Genomic DNA, 10,860 nt, shown 5'->3' on the forward strand with positions numbered 1-10,860 from the left:
AACATGTTCTCCACTGGTCTAGTCAGTGTGACCAGGGGAAGGGAGAGCAATGCGCTGAGGCAGCGGGAGAATAAAACGCTAAGCACACCAACAGGGAAAGGAAAACTCAAAAAGAGAGCCAGGAGTTATTTCTCTTTCTCAAAGACAAAATACAGTCTGCACCCAAAATTGCATTTTGCAGGAAGAAGCGAGAGCGAGTTTCAAAATTTGGCAGAGGGGACGATTTCACTGCTGACAGGGGCCGGCTCTCCCGTCTGCAGTCCTGAATGCCACCCTGTAAATGCAAGGCAAAGCCTTTGCTTTTCAGCTTCTCAGCAAGTCTGCTCCCATGTTAAAGACTGGAGAAGCAAAGAACACAAGGGTTGGGAGGGAGATGTGGTCTTGAATAAAACAATCGTGACAAACATAGCTTCTGCAAAACCCACAGGCCTGGGCAGGAAGTGCCTGCCACTTCTGCCAACCACCCGCTGCCTCCGGCAGGTCTCCTGTCCACTGCTCACTCATCTAGCAAGGAAGAGCCCCACAGTTTGCAGCTCTGTGCAAATGCTCAGATTAGACGTATGGGCATACCAGTTTTTGATGAGAGTCTTGTTTGCTGTTGGAAAAGCTGGCTCCTTGTGTCTGCAGAAGATGGGTCTGGCTTTTCAGAATGTCTCAGCTTCAATGGAGTCAAAGACTTCCTTCAGCAGAGCTTCTGAGAACGCCTCTACCTTCTACCCTCAGAGGTAGACGCAGAGCTTCAGAAATTGCCTATAGCTGCAATCCATTGTGGAGGGATTATGTGATATTTAAGCTGAGATAGGTGTGAACCCCAGCACTGCTCCCATTTCATCCGTGGACATGGTTGGGTATTTACCTCTAGTGACCCTCAGACTCCTCCAGCACATCCTGATGATAGATAGACCTACCTCGTCTATAGGCACAGGGTCTGTAGGCCTGTGAATAACATGAAATGGCGTCTACACTGTCGTTATCATTGCTGTTCCATTTGTGCGCATTCATCTGAAGATTCCCAGGAATGCTAAATTTTGTTCACTTATGTTTTGTGATAGGGCCCTACAGTCCAGGCTGGTTTCAACTTCAAATCCACCTACCTCAGCCTCTCCAGTGCTGGGATGACATCCATCTGCCGCCACGCCCAGCTGAGAGTTTGGCTCTTGACACATTTTCCTAACAAGAAGCCCGTTTTGAAAGCAAATGTGATTAAAATGGTGGATGATTTAAAAATTAAGACATGGTATCCAGAGAATAGGGAATACAATAAAGAGAGATGGAAGGATGAACTAAAAATGTATTCTTAAAAAGAGATAAAAGGATGGATTTAAACTGTACTACAAAGAGAGAGTGGACTCGGAGACAGCCATGGTCAGTGTGTGGTGTTTGATGATGTCAGCATAAGCAAGCAACACACACATTAGTTAGAAATAAGGCAATGAACATGTGCCAGGATATAGGCCAAACAGGAGCAGTGTGGAGGTACGGGGCTAGGGCGGGACCTCAGGCCTCACGGTGAGCCTCTGGCACTATTTCACTTCGGTAAATCATATTTATTGGCGCATTCATTGCCCATAGTGAAGGGCTTTAGAAACATAACTTCAGGAACACCATGTACTCTGACCAGATTTATCTCACAACATCCCTTTCCTCTGAGTTTTTCTTAAGAATATATACATTTATGCCAGGCGGTGGTGGTGCACACCTTTAATCCCAGAACTCGGGAGGCAAAGGCAGGCAGGTCTTTGTGAGTTCAAGGCCAGCCTAGTCTACAAGAGCTAGATCCAGAACAAGCTCAGAAAACAAAAAACAAACAAACAAAAATACTACAGAGAGAGGAATACACAAACATGTATTTTTCCACATGTATGAAAATTTCCATGACATAGTCTTTGAGACAGCATTTTCTCAGTCATAAACACACATGTGCGCGCGCACACACACACACATGCATGGACATGCACATGAATATAAATACACAGCATCTGACAACTGAAAATGCAGGACTGGGAAGTGTGTCTGGATCTGGTGTCAAAGCATCGTCTTAGCTATCAGCAGGCCCTAGTGTTCCAGAACCACGCAGCTGAGTTGTAAAGGAGATCAGCATCTTACAGCTCTGAGGGTGGAAACTAAAAACCATCCTGAAGGGAAGCAACCAAACCATGTGCTGTCCTTGCTGTCTCCTATGAGTTGCTACGATATGTTTGTGTTGTATAACTGGAGAAAATTCATGACATTTCCAGAGACTAAGAGATTCCTCATTTTTTGGTGTGAAGATGGTTCATACGTGTATGAAGTCCCAACTTTATGGATAAATCCAAAAGAAATGAAGCGTCTTTCCTAAGAGGCCTTGAGGGTTCTAGTGAGAGTGTGAGTGCCTAACCCTGACAGGAAAAGCCGCCCAGTGAGCTTGAGATGGGACTGGCTATGGTTAATTCTCTGGTGGGAATGGCTACGGTTAGTTCTCCGGTGGGAATGGCTACAGTTAGTTCTCTGGTGGAAACAGCTACGGTTAGTTTTCCGGTGGGAATGGTTAAGGTTAGTTCTCTGGTGGAAACAGCTACGGTTAGTTTTCCGGTGGGAATGGCAACGGTTAGTTCTCCGGTGGAAACAGCTATGGTTAGTTCTCCGGTGGAAACAGCTATGGTTAGTTTTCCATTGGGAACAGCTATGGTTAGTTTTCCATTGGGAACAGCTATGGTTAGTTCTCTGGTGGGAACAGCTATGGTTAGTTCTCCAGTGGGAATGGCTATGGTTAGTTTTCCGGTGGGAACGGCTACGGTTAGTTCTCTGGTGGGAACAGGTATGATTAGTTCTCTGGTGGGAATGGCAACGGTTAGTTCTCCGGTGGAAACAGCTACGGTTAGTTCTCCGGTGGAAACAGCTACGGTTAGTTTTCCGGTGGGAACGGCTACGGTTAGTTCTCTGGTGGGAACAGGTATGGTTAGTTCTCTGGTGGGAACAGGTATGGTTAGTTCTCTGGTGGGAACGGCTACGGTTAGTTCTCTGGTGGGAACAGGTACGGTTAGTTCTCTGGTGGGAACAGGTACGGTTAGTTCTCTGGTTATGTTCCTCTAGTGAGAGGAGGGTGTTAGGACAGTAGCAGCCACCAGAATAGCATTCTTAGCAGTATCAGAGACCTCAGCCTAATCGTGGCTTGGGTGGAAAAGACTCACTGACTTATCAAGAAGCAATAGCAGGGGCTGGAGAGATGGCTCAGAGGTTAAGAGCATTGTCTGCTCTTCCAAAGGTCCTGAGTTCAATTCCTGGCAACCACATGGTGGCTCACAACCATCTGTAATGGGGTCTGGTGCCCTCTTCTGGCCTGCAGACATACGCACAGACAGAATATTGTATACATAATAAATAAATAAATATTTTTAAAAAAAGAAGCAATAGCAGTAAATAACCAGTCCAGCAGTTAGACTCCTCTCTGACTCTTTGCCCAGTGTGGGAGACTTCCTCTTTTACTTCTGCTCACAACAACTTAGAAAGCATTTTTGCAAAATGGTTTTATTTGAAGAATAGTTTATGATACTTTAAATTATTAATCTTCTGAACAGACTGTATCAGGAACACTCCACGGGACAGGGGAGCCTGGTTAAGGGTGTACAGCACTCACGTTTGTAATCCCTCTCAGCCATATATTAATATTTCTATGATAATTTTCAGTAAGAATTACTTTTGTTACCATGCCCCATAATTTGGAAAATTATGATGTTAGGAGAAGTTTTTACATGGCCATGAAATACCAACAGGCAATCATTTTCCTCTGAAAGTGACCTTTGGGGAATCTTTTAGAAACCACTGACCCTTGAGAATCCTCATGCAATGTCAAACACATGCTTGTACAGCTGTGTGAGTCTGCACACACATCCTAAATGCAGAGTCTGCACACACACCCTAAATGCAGAGTCTGCACACATATGCTAAATGCAGAGTCTTCACACACACCCTAAATGCAGTCTGCACACACATCCTAAATGCAGCCCACTTCTGTATTAGAGAGCAATTTCTAATTGATGTGATTTTTTTTAAGGCTCTAAGACTTCATTTCCATCTTCATTTATGAAGCAAGAGCAACGCAGAGATAAATTTCACAAAGCACTCCATTCTTTTCCCCAGAGAAACTCAAACCATAAAATATGGTGCAACCCTCTACTGAAGGCAACAGCTCAGTGTGAAAGGTCGGCCCAGGGCTTGACCGATTTTATATTTGCAAGGACATCCATGGGCTGTGCCCATGCAAAGATTCGACCGCTAGGTCATTCCTGCTGCCTGCATTTGAAATAGCAGTGCAATGCACAGCTGGAGTTCACACAGAAGTAGAAATAGCTGTGTGTTCACTTTACCTCTTAATAACATGGAGCTACATTCTAATCGTTGGCCTGTTTGTGTGTAGACTGTACTCAAGATCAGGACTCGGCTTCTCATTGAATTCTGAATATCATTCTAAGTCTTGCTGGAAGGAAAGCACACAGGACAAAGCAAAAGAATCCTCTCTGTGCTAATCCAAAGGAGCCATTGGATAACGTTTACTTAAAAAAAGAATTGTTTCAAGATTACGTAACAATGGAGGACGATGCTCTCCAGGCAAGCACAAGGCCCTGCATTTGGTTCCCAGCACCAGAAAGGAGCGAGAGATCGAGAGCGAGAGAGAGACAAAGAGAGACACACAGAGAGAGAGAGAGAGAGAGAGAGAGAGAGAGAGAGAGAGCTAGAGCGAGAGAGACAGACAGAGAGAGAGAGAGAGAGAGAGAGAGAGAACTTGGTCCTGCTCAGATCAGCTCTTCCTAGGGTGGGTTATGCAGCGGCAGTTTCTAAAGTGACAGTAGCGTGGCGAAGTCACTTTACCCTGCGTGTTCCTGTCTGCTCCCAGGGGTACGGATGGAGACCGTCATGGGGTGTCCATGTCCACCAGGAAGTAGCTCGGTTACAGCTTCAGCTTCCAGCTTTGTTTATAAAACAGGAAAATTCACTCAGTCCCTGACTCATGAAGAAACTCGGTGAGATTCCTTCACCACCTACTTTCAAGGAAGTCCAGAGACACTCAGTTGTGGTAATAGAATCAGCACTGTGCTCTATGTGATGCATCTCAGAAGCCCTCTTACTGTGCACAAGGAGGGGATCGAACTTGCAATCAAAGCATTTCGTAGAAATTCTGTATTTGAAGGACCCAGCCCGGGTAACTCACTCACTGACCTTTCTTTAGTATCCCCTGCCTGTGTCAGAGATTGCCTTCCGAGGAAATGCATGTTCTGTACGTCTGTCATGGGCACCAGGCAGATGAGAGACCCCTTAAAGAATGGCTCTACAAGGGCCTCCCAAGTGTCCTTAATTACAGAGACTCATATCAGCGATCCCTTGTAAGACATCAGAATAGATGTTGGGGCGTCAACAGAAAGACAATACTCCTGAGAAAGTGTACCTCTTCTTCTGTAGGCTTGCAAGCTTACGGAAGCCGGTCAGACCACTCTGAAGCCGGTCAGACCACTGTGACCCAGGCATTGTTGACGTGGTGTTGCTGCATTTTTGTGCCGACACACACACACACACACACACACACACACACACTCCAGTGCCTGGCTTCAGGGAACAGCACCACAAGGGACACAGACCCACCTGCATCCACTGTCCCTTCTTCAAAGCCCAGGTTTCTATTGGGGTCCAACATGTCCCCATGGTTTAACTGGCAAAGCCCGAGAATAATGTTTCTTGTCCTTGTTAGGGACATATTGCTGGCATGGCTTGAGTGAAGGCCAGAATGCTGCATAATAAGCCGACTAAAAAAGCCAAAAATCTGCCCCAGTGTCTGCAGTACCCAGCTGAGTGGCCTGGTCACTTCTTCTGTCTGACAAATAGAAAGAGAAAGGTGGGACTAGTTAGAAGCAGTCTGATAACCTTAGAAGCTGTAAGTTTTGGGAAACGTTGAGGTGAAAAGTTCTCTAAATCCTCTCTCCAGGTTGGCAGAGTCTGCTTCTCCAAAACACAATGAAACGTTGCCCATTGATTCACAGGGCTCACATGTCACGGTGACGTTGTCATCAAAATCGCTCCCTTCCTTCCTCTGGATTGTAAGTGCAAAGCCTGAACTAGAGTCTACTGCAAAGCGTGTGTGTGTGTGTGTGTGTGTGTGTGTGTGTGTGTGTGTATGTCTCTGTGTGTGTCTATGCGTGAGTGCCTGTGTGTCTGTGTCTGTGTGTGGGTGTTTGTGTGTGTGTGAGTCTCTCTGTGTGTGTGTCTCTGTATGTGTCTATGCGTGAGTGCCTGTGTGTGTCTGTGTGTGTGTGTCTGTGTGTGTGTCTGTGTGTGTCTGTATGTGTGAGTCTCTGTGTGTGTCTATGCGTGAGTGCCTGTGTGTGTGTCTGTGTGTGTGTGTCTGTGTGTGTGTGTCTGTGTGTGTGTGAGAGTCTCTGTGTGTGTCTATGCGTGAGTGCCTGTGTGTGGGTGTCTGTGTGTGTGTTTCTGTGTGTGACTCTGTGTATGTGTGTGTGTGTGTTCTCTGTATCTGTATCTGCTGTCTGCCTGTCTTTCTCTCTCTGTGTGAGTGCATATATGTGCGTATATGTGCCAGGGTTGCATGTGGAGATCTGATGACAATCTCCTGGAGCTGGTTCCTCCCTCTACCATGTGGATCTCCAGTCCCCCTATCTGCTCAGCCATTCCACTATCCACCCCCCCAAACATGAATTTTAAAAAAAAAATAAATCCTGGTATTTCACCACCTACAGAGCTCAATGTGAGACAGGTACACATTCTCATCAACACTAGGGACTGTTAGGCAAAAGCTCTGATATGCACACAAGGACTGTTCTTACCTCAGGGGCCAGTGTTTACAGCACAATCCGCAAGAGCAAGGAATTTATGAATGAGGTTTTGTGTTAAAAACAGCAATCAGAAGGTTACAACAGAGAGAGAGAGAGCATACTGAAAATGTGGACAGAGCATCTCTCCAGTGTGGAAAGAATTAGTGATGTTCTGCATGGGGTTCTGGAATCAGAACCAAAACCGACCAGTCATTCCAACAGGATATGGCTGTTCCAGGACACTGGGTTTTTATCTGACCAAACAGAGCAAGTAGGAAATCAGAAAGATACCATAGTCAAGAAGCTATCCCAGACAAGAAAACATTCCTGAGATCCGGAAATAAAGACAGGGACATTTCAGATCACTTGTTTTATTTTCCATTGACAGACTCCATAAATAACAGGCATTTATTAAATACACAGACAAGCTGTCCTTGGATGCAGTCATAACTCTGATATATATCTCATACATTCATTCTCTGTCTACATAATATCGCGTATCAGCTGTAAAACACATGGAAGGTATATTTAAATACACTGCAGAGAAACACCCAAAAAGCTTACACAAGGTGGTAAGACGCATTTTCCTGCATTGCCAAGCATGTGGGGAGGAGCAGTGAGGAGAGTGGGGAACTCCCTGTTTGAGCTCTGCAGTGGAGCTTCAGGTGCCGATGTGGCCAGAACTGCACACCAGATTGTGGGATTGTGTCTGTTGGTTGTGAGCCGACCACAGTAATTGCTGTGACAATAGGTTCAGTCCTCCAACTCGTTCCCTCTTCCTCCCTCTCTCTCATTTAGTGATTATCTGAGTGAATAAGTTTATCATTTTCTTTTACAAAAACAAGTCCAGGCCCCACCTCTTTGTCTTCATGGTGAGCAGTGTGTAAGGGTAAATGAAGTCCATTCCTGTCTCTGCCTCTGAGTCAGCCTTAAAAGACCAAGAATTTTAACGGGTTGCAGTGGACAACTCTCCCTACTGTCTCCATGTTCTCCACCCGTACCCCACAGCCACATGGCTACCCTTTCTAAAGCACCAAGAATCTTGAAGAGTATGTAAATTGCATACATCTCCCCTGGCTTCTCAATAAATCCTGATTTTTCCAGAATCTAAAAACTACACAAGGAAACGCACACACCAACAAGGGTAAAAGAACAAAGTTTTCTTATCTCCATCTCTGGTTTGCCCTCAATCCTGAAGTGCTATTGAATGACTGAATAATTTTTATGCTGGGAAGCCTGACAGCCAGTGACTAATTCAGGGCCCCAACCAATAACACTGTGAAAACCATTGGTAAAATAAAGGATCAAATCCATCTAAAGTTCAAGCGACAGGATACAGCCAAGGTGCCACCTGCCTATGAGTTTTTAGTCTTAATATATGGGACATCTTATAATATTTTGCTATAACTCTGTCAAGAGATCTTTTATGAGATAAAGAAGAATTAAGCAGAAATATGCATATGCTTTCATTTCAGAATAGTTTAAACCTATTGTGATTAAACATATTTGTTTAAAATATCTTGGTATACAACATTAGGCAAGTTTGATAAATCTCATTGCTTTGGTGTTGTTTTTTGAGATGCAGTCTCTGTGTTGCCTGGCTGGCAGGAAATCACCCCTTAAGCCAGAGTAGCTTCAATTTGGGGTGATCATCTGGCCTCTACTTCTGTAGTCTGAGAAGTTACAGTAACACATTTTGCTTCTCCAACTGGAAAGTATTTGAAGATATTCGCTAAGTCCATTTTATTTGAAACATTAACTCTTTGTATTTGACAACGTATCATCTCTGGCATCTATGACATTAAATGAAGCCTAAATTCATTTGAAAACCATAGACACTTATTAATTTTAAATGTGTCTCTATATTTCATTCACTTGTTCTTTCTGTGTGGTTTTTTGAGATTCTAATGAATACTTTCAAGTTCAGAAAAGAGCTATAATCTATGCATGCATTCTTCTTCATGTGGATACATATGCATGACAAACCAGTTGTCTGGGAGTAAACTTCAAGGCCAGTTAATCAAACTCAGAGATCGAGATGCCACCTTCTGCCTGCAGAAGCCCCCTTTCTCCACAGCACATCACTGAACTCCAACCATCCCAAGCTGAGACTGTGGAGGATTTTTACTTCCTATCCAATGGTTTCTCAGATAACAAAACTTACATTTTCTTCCCTTTCTGACTCCTTTTCAAGCGTGGTCAAAAACAGCCACTCATTTACTCCTGCTGTGGAACCCTTGGGCAGGAATGGGTTTCATAGCCAAGGGTACATTTCAGCCTGATCTGTGTTTGCAGCTTGATGAAAACTAATGTCCTTTTGCTAGTCGTCTCTTTACCAGCTGAAGATACAGATAGCACTGTACCATACAACCACACAGCAAACTTTTCTAAGCCAGAGCTCTGTTTACTCAACTAAATAAGAAGCCATTTGCTTTAAGGCTGGACGAGCTGTAACAGATGTGTCAACTGCCCCAAGAGTGAGCAGAAGTTTTTAGCAGAATCTCATTCACTCGTCCACTGTACAAGGTTTATTGGAAAGTCCTATATTCCAGATGCTACAGCAAGTGAAAGTGAAAGGTAAGTCAGGGAGGCAGCAACAAAATTTCATTTCACCACTCAAATCCAGCAGTGTGTGTCTACTTCATCACAGAAGGTCTCAGAACACTCCAAAGGCAAACAAAGCCTCTTTTGGATACAGTTGTTTGAGGATGAGGAAGGATAATGTTGTCCTATACGCTATGAAACATATCTAAGAGAGATTTTTATAACAAGGCTAGTATATATAGCCCTATATTTATGTCTTTATTTTAACATCTGGATCATGGAGCCATCCCGGATGGTGTCAGCACCTCCCCTAGACTTTATATTCTGACTCACTTTTATGTGATCATTTAGACTAATTATCCTAATTCATCCAGGCCAGTGGGCATAATTGACCACTATTCTACAGATACACTGTAGAAATTACAATCAACTGTCATCCAGACTGGTACTAACCACAAAGAAAATGTCACTATGTAAGAAGCAGAAAGAAATCCCAAGCTTTGAAGAAGCTAGGGAGCAATAAAGTACAAATCAAAATCTTCACATTAACTGGCAAAATGGTGGTGTGTGACAAAGAATAAAGGCAGTATATGGGATGGTCCTGTAGGAGCCCAGTCTTTGTGGGTAACTTTTAACCCTTCAAATCCAAAGCTTCTGGTTGTAATTTACCTGTGCCACAAGAAGTCACTAAGCCAAAAGCGTCAAGCCGTGTGCCCTTATAGTGGTGTGAAAAGCCAATCCAGCAGCAGAACTGTGTAATAGCATTCACCCAAGGGCAGGGCAAGGGGAAAGAGAAGCCATCATTAATATTCCTATCTTAGAAGAAAGCCAGGTATGAAAACATCTCTATTTAGTTTCTATATTCCTATTGGCTCTACAATGAGAATTGGTATTTAAAGACCAGAGAACACTAGTTGGAACAGTTCTCAATCCAGTCTTTAGGTAGCATGCTGAAATGTAGCTTCCTGACTCTCATAGATTAGCTATGACTCTCCCCTGGACTTCTGAGAATGCAAAATAGGGTTTCTCTGTGGTTTTGGAGCCTGTCCTGGAACTAGCTCTTGTATACCAGGCTGGTCTCGAACTCACAGAGATCCGCCTGCCTCTGCCTCCCAAGTGCTGGGATTAAAGGCGTACGCCACCACTGCCCGGCCGAGAATGCAAAATGTATTCAAAGGAAAGAACATTCAGCAATGGGTGGACAGAAACTGTTGTATTTGGAAAAGTGGAACTTGTTCTTATTTAGTTATAAAGGAGTAAACTCCCTGACCAACCCAAACAAAAGTTAAGTTTTGTAGGGTTATGAGTTAACAATGTATTGAACAATATTTAATATTTAAATAGCATCAAAACAACACATATGTGGATACCGGATAGCTTATACACTTTTAAAAACACAACTAGATTCTTTAAAATTTGAGTGAAAAAAACGGAGGAAGCAAAAGTCACAGAAACAATGATGAAAGAGAACACAACCAATGTTGTTGGACAAAACAAATCTCTATGACCTGGTCCC

The sequence above is a fragment of the Microtus oregoni genome, unplaced genomic scaffold, assembly GCF_018167655.1.
Source record: "Microtus oregoni isolate MIOR12 unplaced genomic scaffold, Mior012 000000F_ref0000247, whole genome shotgun sequence".
NCBI lineage: Eukaryota > Metazoa > Chordata > Mammalia > Rodentia > Cricetidae > Microtus > Microtus oregoni.